Here is a 20,503-nt window from a genome sequence, read left to right as displayed (position 1 = left end):
TGTTCAGGTCAACCATTCTACTTCTCTTTCCCTTCCTTCCTTATTGTTTAAATAAGAAATTAAGTTTTATGCTCATGGCAGAAAATTCCAACAGCACAGAAGAGCAGAGCTCTCCCACTTTTCTAGAGATAGCTGTTGCTAACAATTTTTGTGCATAAACAGTCATTAGAGACCCACACATCCACACGGTATATCTACAGTGGGATTGTATGCATGTGTTACACCATACAGACATATTTTACACATTGTTTTCACTTCTATCATAGAGAGCTCTCATTACAATTTCTGAGCTAGATTGGTCCTTGAGATTAGAAATTCTCTTTCAGACTTTGGTGTTTTTGATTTGCCTAAAACTAGGGAGCCTGATCCCTGTAGGCCCAGTTCAGGAGTAATTTGGAGACCATGTATCCTTATTTCCTTCTTTTAAGAACTGGTGCAGTAGAGAGGAAAGAACAGCATTGGCCCATCTGGGGTGTGGGACTCTTGGGGGGCATATTGCTTATCCGTGTAAACTTCTTTGAATCTGTGTGCTTATCTGTCAGTTGGAGACAAAGAATGCCTCCTCACAGGGCTGTTGTGAAAGGTGTACAAGGTCCGTGACAGGTAGCTATTATCATTATCCTCCTTGCTGATTGTGTTCCCCAAAGGAGGTTGAAATGTTCCTTGGTCGCCTCAGAGTTCCTTTTCCTATTAGTGTGCAGGTAGTGGAAAGCACAAGGGAAATTAAAAAAAAAAAAAAAAAATCCTCGCGTACCTACTATAGAGACTCTACAGACCCTACCCCTATATCTTGGGGTTGCTATCCTCTGGTTGGATTAGGAGTTAGGTTCAAGGCCACACTGATGATGATTTTGCCTTATCAGCTCTTCTTAGCTTAGTGCATATACCTGGTTAACAAACTCATAGAAAGGCCTCCACATACTTATTGACCTACATCTTTGCATTTCATCTCACTTGCAATTTGTGTTCAGAGTGAGAGCCAGTATCAGAGCTCCTGGCAGGAAACAGAATTCACCCCACATGGTTTGAATGAAGACTAATGAAAGGGACAGTCAGTCACAGAGGTGCTGGCCAGACATGATAAGGCACCCAGGGACTGCCAGTAGGGGAGAACCAGTATCAACACTAGGGCCAAGGAGGCAAGAGGAGGAAGTAGGTTCACCAGAGCCCAATGAGATCTAGGATTGGAAAGGGGCTTCCCAGAAAGAGCTGTCATCTAGAAGAATGGTGCCCAAAGATGTGGCATCCAAGGAGAGAGGGAGCTTGGAAGGAATGCCCTCACCTCTTTGACCCTTTCTGCAGTCCCCTACTGGGCCTTTGGTTAGCTGCTCCAGTGGGAAGGCCAGCAGGCAGGGGAGCCCAGGTGATGTAGTCTGCGACTGTTGGTGGTCAGGGCACAGAATAGGTCTGAGAATGGGTCGGGGCCGGACAAACAATAAGCATGTAACCAGCACAGAGCCATTAGATGTTGAAACTGTGTGAAGTGCCTTCCAGAGAACGGAGTACGTAGATGGTGCCCAGTAAAATTTCCTTCTCCTTGCCTCGTAGGATTTGGATGGCAGCTTATTTACACTTTTCTTAAAAGAGCACAAGGCCATTGTGGCAGAGAGCAAAGGAGGAAGAGCTTCACTTACTAAAAAGCAAACCCTTGAATCAAGATTTGTCATATTTTCCTGAGCTCAGAGAAGCTGTCCATGTAAGTTGTCCCCCAGTTCATGGCTGCCACAGGGCAGGCAATATCCCAAAGACATGAAGGTCCAGTCGAGGAGATGTTAATTTGGAAATTCCCTCTCTTGCTCCTCGTGACACCCATGCCTGGAGGTTTCCGGTAGTCATCTCTGGTAGCTAGGAAATCACACCGGTGCTGGAGCGGCCTCCCTTTCACTCTACAGGTTGCATCTCAGTGCTCAAGACACTGGGCTGCTTCTGTAAGTTGAGCCTTCCAGTGTATTTGAAAAGTGAGCAAATTCATATTAAGATTAGAAACACCATAGGGAATCTTAAATGTTTGCATAGAAGAACGGAACGCTTTTTAACACAGGGCAACATAATACAACTTAATCATGCTTCTCGCAAGTTAATTATAGGAGTTACAAATATATGGAGACAGCACGCTATAGGTGGTGTGGTCTGGTAATGAGGTACCAGTTCAAAGTTAATGACAAAATGCCTTCTGTTTCAACTCCATTGTATCTCTGTGAGGCTCTGTGACTTCTAAGTGTTACAAGTCTGGATTTGAGGCTGCTGTGAATTGGGCTCTTGCCAAATCTACACCCCGTCTCTCCATGTTCGGTGTCCTTTGATTCTCGTTGCCTCTGTGCCTTCTCTGACTCAGGCTTGGAGAGAGTCAAGGTTGGAGTGTGTCTGCATTTTGCATAATTATCCGGCTGACAGAGCATGAGGAAGTGAACCTTGCAGGAACTTCCCTTCCATGGGGACAGCTCTCCCTTTTGTCTCCAGATGTTGACTTTTTTAGATCACTGCTAGTCCACAGAGACCTTAGTGAAGGAAAATAAATGAGGTAAATGTAAAATCAATGTCTTTTTATTTATTTTTTTAAAATAATTAACTACTGTTGAAAGATGTGGGGCCCGAGTCTTGGCTGATGAACATGGAGAACTGTTTTTTGTTTGTTTTTTTTTTTTTTTTTGTGAACTGTGTTTTATCTCCAAGTTACATGCAGGTGTGACTGAGACCCTCTTTTAAAAGTATGAATGGTTCTCTGACTCCAGCTGTAGATCATCAGTGCGTTAATGAAATAGGGAAGGGGTTTGCAGCATCAGTTACATAAGGACTGAAGGAGCTTGTTAAAAAGGCAGGTAGGTCTCAAGCCGGTCCCCCACTCCAGTCCCAAGGCACAGTGCCCCATCTCAGGTGGCTCAAGAAATAGAAACACTGCAACATAGGACGTCGACCCCCTTTAGCCTTTTTAAAGGTGCTGATGCTTGATCAGATCTTTGGTATTTTTTTTTTTTTTTTTGGGTCAAATCAGCATTGTAAAATTACTCTGCACCTTCCTCCAGACTACACTTTTTGTTGAGTTTCGTTTTGACCCCCTGAACTTCACACAGCCTGTCATTGGCAGGACAGATGCTCAAGGGCTAATTTCCCTGGAGAGGGATCCTGCTGTCACATGGTGGGAGATGCTGTCTTGTTTAAAAACAGAGAAATAAAACCCTCCATTGAACTCAGTGGTCTCCCTGAAGAGGTCTGAAAAGTAATCCAGTGGCGTGTGTTTGTTTCAAGCCTGTGTTGTTATTAATCCTGTTACAAATGATAATGCTTTCCATTTACAGGCTTGCTGTCTCAGAGGAGTTTTATGTATTGCATACTAGACCCTGCTGGGTGATTAAGCCACTCACTCGGCATCTTACAGGCCACTCGAGGACTATTTGCTTATGGCAGACTACCGCACTTCTTGGAGCATTTGCTGAGTGGCGCATTCACTGGTGGTTATGGCTCCTTGGGAAGGGAGTGTCCTCGGGACCTAATGCTTTGGGGGTTGAGGCCCAGAGAGATGGGGCTGTCCTTCTGATCCTATCCCTTTATCTTTCCTACATCATTAGAAGCTTCTTTGTGGGGCAGGGGCAGGACTGTGGCTTTCTTTTTAAGGTCTTTTATCCCATAGGGGAAAAAATACGGGAGCCCTTTAAAAAACAAGAGGTGGTTAACTCAGTACTTTTGTAAATAAGAGGAAGACACAGCATTTTCCACTCCGTGTTAAAGTTTCAACCTAGAAGACAGAGAGACCTGCTGGCTAATTAAGGCAGTGAGGGTAAGGAGGAAGAATATGGGACACATGAATGGTGGGGGGATGGACAGATATGCAAGAGAGCTTCCGAGGAGCAGTTTGCCCACTTCTGTAGTGTTTAAGACACAACGCTTCCAAGCTCTGAAATCCACGTGGCCCTTTCAGAACTGAAGTAGGGAGGCTGTGACTGATTTACCTAAAGAACTGGTGCTATCATTGCCCGCCCTTTCCCCAGGCTCCGTGCTTGACCAGTCCATGCTGCGACTGGACGTGCCAGGCAGAGGGCGAAAGCAAGTCTCATCTGGGGAGACTGGAAGCCCAGCAGAACCCCCATTCCACCTGTCATGGGAGACAGGAAACCCAGCGGCTCCACTGGTTGGTTGGCATGTCCCCGCAGCTGGCACAGATCTCAGTCAGTGGCTCTGATTCTCAGGCTCTGTAAGATGACCCTTTCATCTGAAGTCGGCTAACAGTGATCACACCCCTCAGACTCTAAAAAAAAATTTTTTTTTAATGTTTATTCATTTTGGAGACAGAGGCAGCATGAGCGGGGGAGGGGCAGATAGGGAGGCACAGAATCCAAACCAGCCTCCAACCTGTCAGCACAGAGACTGATGTGGGCTCGAACTCACGAACTGTGAGATCATGACCTGAGTCGAAGTCGGATGCTGAACCAACTGAGCCACCCTGGTGCCCCAGCTCTCCTCAGACTCTAAATCTAACCCAAGAAAATGGCCGAATACCAGCTCTCTCCAAGACCTGTACATTTTACCAAGTCAGAGGTAGATCTTTTGCAAGCCATTCTGACAAATGTGCTGTCTGTCATACCCTTACTAATGAGGGGTGAGGCAATCCAGGCAAATGAAACTCCTTGCTCAAGTATGACCGAGAAGCCTCTTTTTACATCTAAGTTTGATTCTGATCATTGTTTATGAGGGTCCTGTGTGAGGCTATCTTGGCCATGTGTGGCCTTTCCTGGTGAGTAACTGCATCCATTCTAAACAGGGAAGGACATTTTCCTCAAAATGCTAAAGTTTAGGGATAACAGTGGCTCAGATTGAAGAGGCCGAGTGTGATATTTCTGTCACAATGACAGCCCTGTGTTTTGGGTTAGTCCCACAGGATGGGAGCCCTCTTTTTAGCCCTTATTCTAATTCTGTGATGGGAGATGCAGGGGTGGGTTAGGACGTGTACTGACTTTGTTCGGGACTTTTAGAACTTGGCAGGCAGCCTCTGGGAGAATCCCTTCTTTCTCTGCCACCTGGGCATTTCTCTTGCCTGGACAGCTGTCTCCACCACCACACTGGCCCAGGCCACTACCACTTCTTGCCTGGAGGATGCAGTGGTCTCTGCTTCCATCTGTGTACACAGCATCCACAGAGAGCTTTTGGAAATGCAAACCAGATCACTGCCATCAGCCCACAGCTCCTCTCTCCCTCTGAGAGGCAGCCTGTCGAGGTGGTTGAGGGCTTGAGTGCTGAAGTTGGTTCAGCTCTGTTCTAATTTTCACCAGCTGGGTGACATAGGGCAACTTAATTAACCTCTGTCCTCATCTGTGGAGATGATGATGCTATTAGAACCTGCATATGAGTGGTTATAAGGATTACATGTTTATTGGAGTATTTAGACCGGTGCTGAATGTTAGTTAGGTTTATTGTTAGGATTCTGCCTAAAATGCACGGCATCCTTACAAGCTTAGACTCCATCTCATGCTCTTGATGAAGCCTATGGGGTACAGCAAGATCCAAGGCCAGGCAGCTTCTCTAGGCCAGTTACTCCTGCTTCCTTCTGAGTTTTCTACCCACGCTGGCTTCTCTAAAGCACCAGGCTCTCTTCTTCCCCAGGGCCTTTGCACAAGCTTGACATCTGCCAAGAATGTTTGCTTCCTTTCCTCTTTTCTTGGTCAACTCCTGCTCCTCCTTCGTATGCCAACGTAATTGCTTCTTCCTCAGGGAGGCCTCCCTGGATGACTGAGGTGAAAATAGGTCCACATCATTCTCTGTGGTATCCTTCCCCACCCCCATTCTTTTCCTTCATAGTGTCTGCCACAGTTGGTAATTCTGTATTCATTTGTACGTAGGGTTTCTTGATCTTCAAGCTCTCCTGTGCTTTAAGCTCCATGAAGCCAAGAATGGGCCTACAGCACCCAGCACAAGCCTGGCTTAGGGCCTGCACTACTCCCTAACTTGTGATGAATGAGTGCTCCTACCCTAGCTGGAATTGTGAGCTTCTTTCCTGGACCCTCTGTTGTTGTATGACATGGTGTTTATTTGCAGAGACCTTTCCAAATAACATTTCTAGGTCATAGGTCAGCCGTGAGGCCAGGAGATGGAGCTTAGTGGTTCTCAAACTGTAGCATGCATTAGAAACACCTGGAGGGCTTGTTAAAGCACAGATGGCTGAGCCCACCCCCACAGTTTCTGATTTTGTAAGCATGGTGTGGGGCTCTAGAAGTTGCATTCCTTTTTTTAAATTTTTTTTATTTTTTTAAGTTTGTTTATTTATTTTGAGAGAGAGGGAGAGGGAGACAGAGAAAATGTGAGGGGTGGAAGGGTAGAGAGAATCCCGAAGAGGCTCCACACTGTCAGCGCAGAGCCCAACCATGGGGTTAGAACTCATGAACTGTGAGATCATGAGCTGAGCCCAAATCAAGAGTCGGACACTGAACTGACCGAGCCACCCAGGTGGCCCTAGAATTTGCACATCTGACAGGTTTCCAGGTGATGCTGGGGCTGCTGGTCTGGCGGCCACGCTTTGAAAACCACTGCTAGGGGAACTCCAACAGTGCCCAGAGGCCTGCTAGGTCATGGAAGGTCACGGAGGGAATAAAGGGCTAGGAGAAAAATAAACAAGCTGGCTTGTTATGGGCGCTTCAGGTAAGTTTGTCCTACTTCCTGCCGTCCTCACTGAGCATAATTCTCTGTGCGGTTAACAACCTCAGAGTGGGAACACCTGCTCTTCCCACTTCTTTTATTGCTCGGGTGGTCAAATGCAGGGGCTATACGGGTTTGAGGTCTGGGATCCCACAGGAGAAGAATGTTTTAAAGGAGCTTGTTGTAATCATGCTGTTAAGACCCCAAAGCTAGATCCCCAGGGGTTTGATTGAAGCTAGATTTAGCATAGTTATTGACGGCAGCTCCTTCTGCGGCGTGTTCTTGCAGAAACGCGCCTTGTGAAGGACACTTGAGTGGGCCCTCTCAGGTTCCTCTTCACTGACTGAGAGCGACAAGAAAGCTCTTAGTTTGCAGTGGTCCTAGAATAGGTAGGCACTTCCCAGAAGCGTGATCTCCTTCCTCATCATCACAGCCGCCATGCTGTGTTCATGGCTTTCAGGGGCTTTACATGGGCCCCAGCGGCAACTTCTTCCCCCGTGTCGGAGCGGGGGACTGGTGTTGCCACAGCCAGGCCTTTGGCATCCAGGTTTGACATCCCTCCTGTGGATGTGCCTTCAGGTAACTAGCGTCTCGGTCTTTCCTGGCTTATAAGATGGGGATGATGCTACACAGGGCAGCTTAGGGTGTAGGGGTGAAAGCAAAGGAATCAAGTTGAAAAGACTTGCCACTTCTTCACTGCTGTGACCCCGAGCAAGGTTGAATGTTCTGTAGTCTCCGCATCACCCTTCATCGTGTGGGGATTAGAATGGTACTTGCCTCTTGGGGTTCATGTGAGAGCTGGTGGGATCCAGGGCAATCCGTAGTTGAGATAATGGTGTTGTGCCGACGTTGAATGCTTGTTTTTGAGAAACGCATTGTGGTTGTGTAAGATGTTCACGTTAGGGACTCTGGACAGTATACAGGGAATCTGTACCGTCTTGGCAACTTTTCGGGAAATCAGGAATTATTCCCAAAGGAAAAGTGTATTTTATCTTATTAACATTCATTTATGAGAGAGCGTGTGAACGGGGGAGGGGCAGAGAGCGAGGGAGACACAGAATCCGAAGCAGGCTCCAGGCTCCGAGCTGTCAGCACAGAGCCCCACGCGGGGCTCGAACCCACGAGCTGTGAGATCATGACCTGAGCTGAAGTTGGATGCTTAACCGAGTCACCCAGGTGCCCCAAGGAAAAGTATATTTTAAAAAGTGTGAAGCATCCAGCAAAGTGCTTGGGATTTAATAAGATCTCAGTAAACGGTAACTCAAAGGGTCATTTTAACCAAAGTGTGTTGTCTGACTGACTACTTTGCAAATGATATATTAGGGGGCACCTGGGTGGTGCAGTCAGTTAAGCATCTGACTTCGGCTCAGGTTCGGTTTGTGAGCTCGAGCCCCGCTTTGGGCAAGCCCCACTTCTCTGTCTCCACCCTCACTCACTTGCATATTCTCTCTCTCTCTCTCTCTCTCTCTCTCTCTCTTCCTCCCTCCCTCCCTCCCTCCCTCTCTCTCCCCCTCCCTCCCTCCCTCCAAAACAAAACAGAAAACACAAATGGTATATTAGTTTTCTACTGCTGCTATAATAAATTGCTAACGAGTAGCTTTAAATAACACAGATTTGTTAACTTAGGGTTCTGGAGGTCAGAAGTCCAAAATAGGTCTCATGGAGCTAAAATGAAGGTGTCAGCAGGACTGCATGTTTCCTGGAGGCTCTGGGGGAGACTGTTTTTTCCAGCTTCTAGAGGCAGCCTTGTATTCTATGCCCCATGGCTCCGTCTTCGAAGCTAGTAATCAAATCACTTTGACTTCTGCCTTCATCGTTATATCTGCTTCTGACTCTGACCCCCCTGCCTCCCTTTTTTAAGGGTCTTGTGATTACATCTGGCCCATTTGGATAATCCAGGATAATCTCCTTTTAAAATCCTTAAATTAATCATATCAGCAAAGGCCCTTTTACCTTGCCAGGTAACATGTTCATAGGTCCTGGACAGAGATGTCTGTGGGGGAGCATTCTGCCCACCGCAAGTGGTACCTGTTCTTTGATTTTCTTGGGTGAAGTTTATGCGCAGGGGGCAGAGAAAGGAGCTTTGCTCTCCAGCTGTTTACCTTGGAGGTGTGAGCTCTGTGTGGGTGGGTGCCAAGGGTTCAGGCCACTGTTTAATGTCTGTAGATGTGTGTGATGCACAGCTGAGCGTAATGTTACTGAGTGTCCATACGGTCCGTATTCTTGACTTGTGGGCTTGATACTTTTGGGCACAGAAACCGGGATGCCAGGTATGTCTTAGCAGATCATGCTAATGTATGTTCTGTTGAATCTGAAAGCTGATAACCCCAAACCCCTTATAAGCACGGGTTGTGGGTCATAGATGAGACTGGATGCCACACTCCCTTAGTTCCTTGTTCAAGGCCCTTTTCCTCTTTACCTGCCCCTCTGTGCGTCCGGTCTGTCTAGCATGGAAGGCACTTAGCACCGTGTGTTTGGCTGTTGAGTACTTGAAATGCAACTCATCTGAATTGAGATATGCTGGAAATATAAAATACACATCGAATTTTGTGAGGTGAATGTGATAACCACTATACTAGGGACACAAGAATACACATTGAATTTTGAAGACAGTGTGGAGAAAGGAATGTGAACGAGTTCATTAATGATTAATATCAATTACATGTTTTACAATACTTTGTCTACGTTGGGTTAAATAAAATACGTTATCAAAATTAATGTCACCTGTTCCTTGTTACTTTGTAATGTGGCTTGGAGAACATGTAGACTTGCATATGTGGCTCCTATTATATATAGTTTTTGGACAGTGCTAGCCTAAATTCTGCTAATCTATGGTCTGTGTATGAAGGGTTCCCATTATTTCTGTCCGTGCCATGTAAAAGCCTTCCCCAGAACTTCTTTCTTTCTTCCCTTCCCCCCTCCTTCCACCCTTCTTTTTGTCTTTTCCTTCTCTTTCTCACTCCACACTCCTTTTCTGTTGGCTTGCAAGGAGCCTGCTAAATGAATCCGTGGAGTTGGGAGTGTTAAATCATTTGAATCATGACAAGGTTGCTCAGAGAGAAAGGTGGCTGGTGCTTTACGCTGGCTCGCGATGTCAGGAAGTTAATCACTATTTGAAGCTCACGATTCTTCCTCTTTCCTCCCTAGGAGATTCTGGGTTTTTTGTTTATCTGTTTTGTTTTAGTTGGGGGGTGGTAGCATTTTTTTTTTTTTTTTTCTTAAGAGCTCCCTCCTTCTCTCAACTGTGCCTTGAAAATAGCTGCTCTGGAGAAGGGCAGTGATCTCGTGCTCGCAAAAGGGCCGCAGAATCATCTGGGGAGCAAAAATGCAGATTCCTGAGCTCTGTGCTGCTGAGTTTTGCCCAAAATGAGGCTGGATTTACACCCAACAATTCGGTAAGCACATGTGTCTGACTGGTGTGGCCGTACAGCCCAGGCTAGCGTGGTGTGCCTCAGTTTCCACTCCTGTAAAGTGCCCACTGGTTTGCCAGAGCCGCTGGTGGGAAATACTGATGAGGAGGGGCACCAGGTGTCCCTGGGGATGGGGTTGGGGGGAGGGGTCGGCCAGTGTCCTGGGGACACAGGTGACCATCCCTGCTCCTAGCACCCAGCACCTGAAGATGGCTTGTCAAACCTGAGACGTCATTCTTCATTAGCATTCAAGTGAGAGGTCAGTGAAAGGGCACACGGTCGAGAGGGGCCAGTCCCGAGGTGATGAGCGAGAGCTCTGTGGTTAGACAGTTGGGGTGCACGTCCTTGGCTTGGCCACCTGTCAGCTGTGCGACTTTGTGAGGTTGTTCTGACTCTGTGTCGCTGTTCCTGCTTCGGCACGTGGTTGTAGTTCCCAAATGGGTCTGTCCTGGAAACTGCACGGGGGCCTTGGCGGGTAGGTGAGCATCCAGCAACACCAGCCACTGCTCTGCTGCCCCGCAGCCTTCACTGATGTTCTCCGATACTTGTCAGGAGCGTCAGGCTTCCACCGGCCCGGAGGGTGCAGCTGACTTGGCCGTGTGAGCGAGCCCCACCTGCGAGCCCCGAGGTGGGTGTGGGCTGGGAGAGAACAGGGAGAACCGGGCAGCTGGAGCAGGTGAGGAGGCCCCGGGCAGAGAGCTGCCTGCAGTACTCACAGATGCGCAGTGCGTTGGCGGGTCTTCAGAGAGATGGAGGCCCTTGTGAAGCAGCCCGGTTAGCTCACGCCCCTTGGATTCTGACAAGCTCTCCCGCCTAGGGCCTGCATCAGAGGGGAAGCTTCTCTCTGCACCAGACGACTTGGTAAGGTAAGAGCCCGTGTGCCCCAGCAAGCCCAGTGTGGTGAGCCTGCTGGGCCCTGCTCTGGTGGCCGGGGCTGGGCCTGAGAGCCCCCGGAAGAAAGTGAAGTCATTTTCCAGCACTGTGCAGTAAAGGCTGTGGCCGAGAGGACACGTATTTCTGGCGCGAACCTGGTTACCTGGTAACTCCTATAACTTCTGAGCTCTGGCCTCGTGCCCTTCCTCTGCCCTCCAGAAGTTGAGACCTGGGTCAAGGATTCTACCACCTCCCACCCGCGACACCCCGTGGGCCCCAGGACAGGACCTTGGAGGAGCAGAAAGAAACTAAGTAGCCCCCAGGGCCCTAGGTAGGCAGAGAGTGGGAGCCCCGGGCCTCCCTGTGCTCTGACTGCCCCTCTGAGTTTGCAAAACCTTGTAAAATGTATCTGAAAGAGTTTTATGTTTCTCCCATTAAAGGGTATCCTCCTGGCTGGGACTGTCTTTAGTGAAGTTTGTAACATCTTATCCACTGGAATGTTCATTCCATATCTGTGAATATTTTTTCTCTCTGCACTTGGGGCTCTTTTTTGTTAGACTGGTTTCAATCACAGATTCATTTTTCAAAAAGTAACCAATAGTAGCAGTGTGTTTTCCATTCAGGAATGGCCTTGCTAGTGTTATGTGTAAATATGAGCAGCTATGAATATTTAGAGATTGACAAAGCTATAAAAATGAGGAGGCACATATTTGCCTTGAGGAAATGAGTCTGCTTGCAGCTCTCAATGTAATTTTTATGCATTCCCTGTGTGAGGACTCTGGCTCATGACCCAGGAGGTGGGGGTTGTCAGCCGAAAGGCCGGCCTGGTTTACGAAAGGCCGGCCTGGTTTACGAGCTTAAAGAATGTGACCGGAAGGAGATGACAGATGTGAGCAAGGAGCACGACGGTTTTTTTGTTTTTTGTTTTTTGTTTTGTTTCCTTTTCCAGTTGTGTTTTGTTTTGAATTAAAATCCTCTTTAGTAAATGCCATTAATTGAGCTGCTCACCATGTACTGGGAATTTCAGATATAGTCCCTCACTTAATCCTTAGACTGACTCTTTGAGGTTGATTATTTATCACATTTTAGGGATAAAGATACTGTAGCTTAGTGGTTGAATAATTTCCCCGAGGTCCCACAGCCAGGATCTGAATAGAGTTGGGATTTGAACACAGGTGATTTTAATCCTTGTAACCATGTTGTTTCTATGCTACATGTCTCGTCATCCCCCCTGCCTTTAAATGTTTATTTTTGAGAGAGAGCCTAAGCAGGGAAAAGGGCAGAGGGGCACGGACAGAGGGTCTGAAGCAGGCTGTGTGCTGATAGCAGAGAGCCCAATGAGTGGCTCCAACTCACAAACCGTGAGATCATGACTTGAGCCAAAGTCGAATGCCTAACCGACTGAGCACCCAGGCGCCCCTCCTGTCCTCTGAAGGAGGCTTACTAATAATAGGAGAAAGAGGGGTAGAGTAACATTTGTTGAATGTCTACTGGGTGCTAGGTGCTTGGCTACGTGCTTTACCATTGTCTCAAACCCTCCACGCTCCTGGGGGTAGGTACTATTATTACCTGGGTTTCACAGAAGGTGAAAGGGAGGTGTAGAGGTATTAAGTGCCTTGCCAAGCAAGTGGTGGAGCTGGAATTCATGAGGCAGAGGCAGCCCAGAGTCTGGGCTCCGTCCTGCAGCATGGAGCCTCCATGGGCTTATGGTGAATAAACTGTGTATTGAAGGGGTCTTAGTGGTCTGAGAATCCAGTCAGACTAGTGGGCTTACAAGCATGGATTGGGGCTCTTTTCAGTGGATTATCAAATATTTGAGAAACATCGGTTTTGTGTAAGATTCTGAGTCTAACATGCTCCTCAGAGATCTGGAAAAGTATGACCTGCCCTGTTCTTGAGGAGCTGACATTCTGGTTTTGAATGTTACCACACACAGGAGGGAACAGCACTTCAGGTTTGGGAAAGTTTCCCAGAGTAGATGTTTGTGATGTGGGAGGGGTAAGTTGGATGTGTTGAGGGCAGGGAAGACATGGTGACGGGGAGAAGAGAGACTAGTGCCTTGTCTGCCCTGATTGAGGAGGGTGGACAAGGCCAGGGTTTGATCTTAGAAATGGTGGCCTAAGCCACCTTGTGAGACGGTGTGCGTGCATGTGTGTGTGTGTGTGTGGGGGGGGGGGGTGTTCCTGAGGTGCATCTGGCAGGTTATCAGGAATGGATTGGGAGGGAGGGGGATGAGGCTGGAGAAGGTCCACCAGGTCACAAAGCCATTGTTGTGAGCCACTGAGCAGGAAGGGTTAATGCTGGAACTTTCATTAGGTCTTGTAATTCCATGGGCAAAGGTGAGTAATGCCCTGAAGACAGGCAAGGGTGGGCCTTACTGATATGACTGAGGCGAGAGAGGAACATTTATCCAGGATCAGATGATTTTCATAGGCTCTAAGAGAGGAATGTGTTAGTTTATCTCCCTTTCACTCCACAGGAAAGAATTGATTTGCATTTTTATTAGAAAACTCTCCACCTGGATTTCTTTTCCTAGCTCTACAGAGTTCCCATTCATTACTTTCTCATCGTGGTGAGAGAGGCCCAGGTGTGATCTGGAGTCTGGGACTGATAAGGGCAATTACCTGAAGGCGTTGGCATTGAAGGTGGCACGTGGACTTGGGTCCACCACTTTATAACCCATGTTGGCAGCCATGGAGACTGACTTGTCTTGGGCATATAGTGCAGATAGGAGGGAGCATGGGAGAGGAAAGCAATGAAGAACTGACCAAGGGAAGAGCTGCTATGCTCAGTGCACTTGGAGGTTGTAATCCTCAAAGGTCAGGTCAGTTACCTTGATGTTTAACATTCTGTGTGCTGTACCCCAGGCTTTCTAATCTAATTGTAACCAACAGTATGTTCCTAGGATCTTGGCCTAGATGGGAGCTGTACCCAGAGTTTCTCAAGTTTTTAATTCCTGGAAATCTTTGAAGTAACTCCTTCCAGGTCAGGTGTCACCACAGGAACAGAGGCTCTCTTTTCTAACCTTCTGTCAGACTTTGATTGTCACCAAAAGCTTGTCTCATTGCTAATTATCCAACTTTTAGTGAAGCAGTTGGGTGAGAGTGATTTGAGAAGTGGTGTCCTTGCATTGATTTCTTTAATCATTAGAAACAAGAGACCAAATTTGGGGATTTTGTCTTGCCAAGGAGGAATAGGGGAGATTAACTTCTTGAGAGAGTGTTTCAGTGAGGGTATGCCTCAGGGACACCCTTGTGCATGCGGCTGTGGTTGCTGCTGAGTCTTTCCTGACCTACGGTTGGTTAGCATGGTTATTCTCAAATGGAAGGGCTTATGATGATTGTTTCTTCTCATTTCTCTTCTCCGAGGCCTGCCCTTTATTTCTAAGTCTACAAATGACCTAACTTGTCACAGAATGTTATTCCTTAAAGGATGAGCTCCAAAGACCCATAGGTATGGCCACAGTTGGTCGGATGGTACCCTTGATGAGTTCTATGGTGAACAGACTCAGTCCTCCTGCACACTGTTGGTAGGATATTAAATGAGAGCATGCCTTCTTCTCTGCACCAGCACCACCCGGTAGTACTTTCTGCTATGACGGAGATGTTGTGTAGCTGAACTGTCCAATATGATAGCCACTAGCCACATGGGGACATTGGACCTTTGAAATGTGGCTGGTGTGTCTGAGGAACTGCATTTTTAATTTTATTTTGTTGTGATTGAATTGAGCCACATGTAGTAAGTGGCTACCATACTGGACAGGACTGCTTGAGGCCATGACCAGAGATGACCGATCCCTGTGTTAGGACTTGGATATAGGTCTCAGTTGGGCAGGCTTGTCTGTGCAGGGAGGGTTAAGACACTGCATAGTCTAGTGGACATTAGTCTAATAGCACAGAACCGTGACATTGTATTTAAATGTTGAGATGCAAACAAGACTAAGGTCAGTTGGAGCTAGAGTAGGCAGGGAAGTTTCTTAGAGGAAAATGGCATGTCTGTAGTTTTCAGGTCTTCTGGAATAATGTCTAGGCAGCCATAAGTGTTCTATTTACTCATGCTCTGGGGAAGTAGTGTGGAATGGAAGACTCCAGGCTTGGGAGCTTGACAGATCTGTGTGAAGATGGTGGTCACTTAAGCAAGCTAGGTAGCTTTCTGAGCCTCAGTTTCTTCATCTGCAAACTGTGTGTAATTGTACCTCAAAGAGCTGTGGTTATGTTAACTTATACAAGGTACCTGGTGTCTTGGTACGTAGCAGGTTCTCAGTTAATGTAGGCATTATCCTAGAAAATAGGATTAGCATGTATGTGCATACTGAAGCTGCATGTTGAGCCTGAGTTTATGCTCCTTTTTATCCTCTGTAGAAGGCGACCTGTCTATTCAATACCTATTGAGCTAGGAGTCCTGAGACTGTTGTAGAGAGTCTAGAAAACACAAGGGTGGGAAGAGACAAGTAATACACAGAGGGACCCTTGGAAAATTGAGAATTGTAGTGTGATAAATCAATTCATCTCTGGAGTCAGTGGTAAGGGCACAGGTTTACTGATGCATATTGCAGTCTTCAGAACTCTGGCCTTTATTCTCCTCCCCTTCTGGAGGAGTAGTCAGTGGAGTTTACAGCTTAAACACTCTGGGTTTCTGGGCATTTATTTGCATGGCACCTTAAACACATCCTGGAGACAATTCCATTATCATTTCCTTATCTGCATTCTGTGTTTACTTGAACATGAGGTTGATTTAGTATCTTACAAGAACTGAACACTGTCTTCCAGACATCATTAATCTAACCTTTCTTATCCAGCATAAGTGTGAAATTAATCAAAAAGGAAAGGGAAACTAATAATATGCTGGTATTCACAATTCATCAGGAGACCTCACAACAAGTATGAAATTAACTTCTCCAAATTAATACACATATCAACAAATTAAAGGTAGGGAAAAGGATTATTTATTATTTAGGAAATGCTCCTTAATGCTTCCTGCTTTGATAATTAGTTAGATGATGGGTGGTGTCTGGTGATAACTGTTGAGTATTGTGAGGTTACCTTAGGACCACAGAATGCATTAAATCGCCTCCCCCAGCCCCCATATTTCACTTAAATAAATGAGATACAGCCGGATGGCTAACGTGTGCTTGTTTGATGTCAATTGGAAAAGGTGCGCCCAAACACTTGGAGTTTTGATTTCTATTTACAATAAGCTAAATTTGATCCTGGGTTCTGTGTTTCCTTGTTATGACATGTGGTATGATCACTTTCAAAGGATACATTATTGTGAACACATTATGGGAAAGAATGGAGTGTTATAATTATAACTCTCTATTACAGCTTTTGCTGAGGTTGATAAAGGACAAGCTTTTGTTACTGAATTGTTCCTGTAATTACAGCAGAAATAACAGGCAGCACCTTCCATTAGGGGTGGGCAAGAAGGATCCTTACTATTTAAGTGATCACATAAGGTGCTGAATGAATCATCATCAGCCTCATCATGAAGAATTAAAAATAAACGGAACAGCTGACATCATCCTATAGCAGGTTTTATGGATCCGAGAAATGCCAGATAGTTGAAGGAAAAGAGCTGTATGTTCTGATGCCCCAGCCCATGTGTTAATAGCCTATTGGAAGTGGTTCTTCAATTTGAGCCAGCATCTGAATCTCCTGGGCCCCAGCCTAGTGTCTTCTAATTCAGTAGGGATGTGGTGAGGTCTGAGATTTTGCATTGCCAGCTTCACAGATGATGTTGATATTGTTGATTTGAGACTGCATGTTGAGAACCTTTGGGCCAAAGGACAGAAACAGGTGTAATTTGGGGAAGGTTCAAGCAACTGAATTCCAAGATTAATTCCTTGGTGCCTGTTAAAATAATCTTGATGAAAATACTAATCACTCTTGGGGATGGTGTGCAAGCTTTGTCAAGGGATTCTGCTCTTCCCGACGTTGTGAGTGAACCATAAAAAACAGGGGTAAACCTAGATAAATGGTGTCCCTGGCTCTCCCGGCCCACTGTCCTCATGTCTTGGTAAAATCTTGGATAAATGTGGTTTTTTTTTAACGTTTTATTAAAAAAATTTTTTAATGTTTATTTCTGAGAGAGAGAAACAGAATCCGAAGCAGGCTCTGTACTGTCAGCTTGGAGCTGGACACAGGGCTCAAACTCACAAACCATGAGATCATGACCTGAGCAGAAGTTGGATGCTTAACCAGCTAAGCTACCCGCGTGCCCCTGAATCTTGGATAAACTTTGATGGATACAAATATCTCTAGAATTCAAGTTACCTATGAATTCTCAAGTTGCAAGGTTTGAATTTTTTTTACTTGTCCATCAAACACATTTTACCTGGGGACCATCTGGAGGAGAACAGTCATTTTAACTAAGGGTATTGCAAGTCCCCGGCCACTGAATCATTGTTATTGTCACACCTGCTGTGCAAAATAGCTGTTAGCAAAATGAAAATCTGATGTAACCAGCATTACGAGAGGCTGTGGTTCCAGGCTTCTGACTGGTTCTAGAGCTGCCTTTTTTTATCCTATGAATGATCGTTCAGCAGTAGCAGAATCCCTAATATTTGTGGAGGGTTCCCTGTCTGTCTGAGGTGGTAGCTGTGGTTCTGGCTGTGTTGTGTTAGCTCAGATGAATCCCACTGCCGTTCTGTGAATGAGACACCATGATCACCTCTGTTCAGACACAAGAAGATGGAGACTGAGAGAGCCACTTGGTGGTCCTCACACAGCTTGTGAGCATTGGACTTCTCTCTTTGAGTCCAGGCAGCATGAGCAATGTGGGGCAGATTTAGATTGGACTGTATTTAGGGGGAAAGTTTCAATGGCATTGCGATGAGAGGCCTCCCTGAAATGGAAAGGTGCTAGAAAGTTTTGAAGTATGTTGCAACCAAAAGTATTTAAGGTTAAGGTTGTGTAAGTTCTGATGTCAAGGATCGCTTTAGATCTTTGTAACTGTGCAAAATTTCACTGTGTGGTGAATTTAGCTGCCCTGCCCCACATAAGATGAAAGCCATTTGAAGCCAGCATTGCCATTGTGGTTTTGTTTTGTTTTGTTTTTTTGCTATGTGACTATCTGATATTATCTGATATTTGATCAGGAAGATTGAATGATAAAAGCTTATAAACATGTTTATGATTCTCTCGTGGGTACCAGTAGGTACATCTTATCATTTGAAATGATTTCTGTAGGCATGAAGATACTTTGGACAGAGCCATACACTCCCTTCAACTATTTTCTCACATGAATACATGTATGGAACAGCGTTGGTGCTGTCCGTGAGCCACCTTGGCTTATTAACCTCCAGAAAAGGAGACAGGGAAAGACTGTTTTGAGCTATGTCCATGGTTGTTTGGCATCATGATTCTGAGACATGGAGAGACATGGTTCATAGGGAATAAGATGGTGAAAAACTTGAGTGTAAACTTGAGAAGGGGATCAACCCAGAAGATTCTGGTGCAGAAGGACATGAGGGGTGAGGAGGTGTGAGACCCCTAGGTCTGGAATTGGCCACCATCGTCATGTGTTACTGGATCCAAAGGAGATTCTGTGGCGGTGATTCTCAAACATGCAAGGGAAGGGGGTGGGAGGCAAGAAACTCCAGGGCAGATTCCTTATAGAATACCACCCTAGAGTGCAGAGCTGGTCAAGTAGGGTATTTTGCTACCCATTTGTAATCTCTTTTATCCAAAATAACAAATCATGGGGTTAAATGTTGGTTGAAAATGGGATTCCAGCTTTTCCTGGCTACTTTTTCACTTTGTCTCCTGTGATCAGCACCTTTTTCTTTTTAGATTGAATTGAATTCCCATGATGCTTTACAAATGCTCTCCTAATTTAGGTGTAATTAAGAAAGGGAGGAAAATCAAAGCATGAGCCCAAGAAGAGAGTGAGGGAGCCTATTAATGCCCAGAAAACAAACGTGTGGGTGAAATCTTGATGAAGCTGTAAAGTGCTGCTGTTCTGAAAATGTGGAAGGAGAGGGGTGCCTGGGTGGCTCAATGGGTTAAGCATCAGACTCTTGGTTTCAGGTCATGATCTCATGGTTTGCGAGTTTGAACCCTGCATCAGGCTCTGTGCTGACAGTGAAGAGCCTGCTTGGGATTCTCTCTCCTTTTCTCTCTGCCTCCCCACTGCCCATTCTGTCTCTCTTTCTCAAAGTAAATGAATAAACTGAAAAAATGAGGAAGGAGAAAGGACTTCCTTCCATGTTTACTTGATCTAGAGACCTAGCTAGAAGTGACTATAAGTTCTCATTAATGTTTTACTTATTTAGCTCCTCAGCAAATGATAATTTAAGATGAGTTGAACATGAAAGTTTGCTGAGGATAGGAATGAATGGCCCTTTGGTTTCATAGTGACCATGAATTTTGCTAATGATAGAGCCAAGGGTAATGCACTCGTTTTCATAGGACTTGGGGAATAGCTTGTCTGATGCTTAAGGGGAAATCAAGGTTGAGTTTTTAGTTAATGTATTATCAAAGAAAAATTCAGATTTGAGAGCATTGAACTTTTTGTGGGGGGAGGAGGCACATCATGCACATTTAAAAAATCATACAGTCTTAACTGCTCGATCCCAGCCCTCACTCGGAAAATTGCCCTGTAATGCACCAGTTGAGATGTTGATGAAAACAGACAGAAAAGAGCAAAAACACAGAAAGTAGGCCTTTATCATTTAGGTCTAAGGCACATGGATATTCATTTTGCTAGCTTATGCCACTACACATGATTGAAGGGGTTTTGATATTGACCAAAATGCTCAGGGTTGTTTTCTTAAAATACATCTTGATGACTGGACTTGGTGGAATTAGCAGCTTCTTTGGTTTCACAGTATTGCATCCTTATAAACTGTTCTTTCACCTCAGAGCTGTGTCCAAATGGAGACTGATATAAAAAGGGGGCCACACGATCACTGACATTGACAGAGTGCTTTCTAACCTTCCATCCTTCTTTTTTTTTTTTTTTTAATGAAGTCCACCTAAAAAAATTTTTTTAATGTTTATTTGAGAGAGTGCATGCAAGTGGGGGAGGGGCAGAGAGAGAGAAGACAGAGGATCTGAAGCAGGCTCTCTGCTTTCAGCACAGAGATGTGGGGCTCGAACTCCTAACCATGAGATTATGACTTGAGCCGAAGTCGGCTGCTTAACCGACTGAGCCACCCAGGTGCCCCTGACCTTCTGTCCTTCTTCAGTAAACATTTCTGAGGTAGGACTGATGGCTGGAGTTGGTGGTTTGGAATGACCACTGGTCGAGCCTCTTCCAAGTGCCCTGGCACACAGCTGTCTGGTATTGCTCAGAGATCATTGACACACAGGTGGTAATGCTGCGAGGGGTAATTAGTTGTATGCTGTAGACCATATAACAATTTTGGTGTAAAAGATTTTGATTTAAAAAATAACCAAACTCAGGGGCACCTGGGTGGCTCACTTGGTTAAGCATCTGACTCTGCGTTTCGGCTCAGGTCATGGTCTCACTGTTCGTGAGTTCAAGCCCTTGCATTGGGTTCTGCATTGTCAGTGCGGAGCCTGCTTGGGATTCTCTCTCTCACCCTGTCTCTGGCCCTCCCCTGATTGTACTCTCTCTCTCTCTCTCAAAATAAA

General features: G+C 45.9%; 1 protein-coding gene across 7 annotated transcripts in view; it reads left to right on the top strand.

Moving 5' to 3' along the window:
* Positions 1-20,503, top strand: part of MGAT5 (alpha-1,6-mannosylglycoprotein 6-beta-N-acetylglucosaminyltransferase) — a 345,968-nt gene that overhangs the window by 25,535 nt on the left and 299,930 nt on the right. The window lies entirely within an intron of this gene.

This window comes from Panthera onca, chromosome C1 (genome assembly GCF_046562875.1).
Source record: "Panthera onca isolate mPanOnc1 chromosome C1, mPanOnc1 haplotype 2, whole genome shotgun sequence".
Taxonomy (NCBI): Eukaryota; Metazoa; Chordata; class Mammalia; order Carnivora; family Felidae; genus Panthera; species Panthera onca.
Note: the sequence above shows the minus strand (reverse complement) of the source record. Positions and strands in the feature narration are given on the sequence as shown.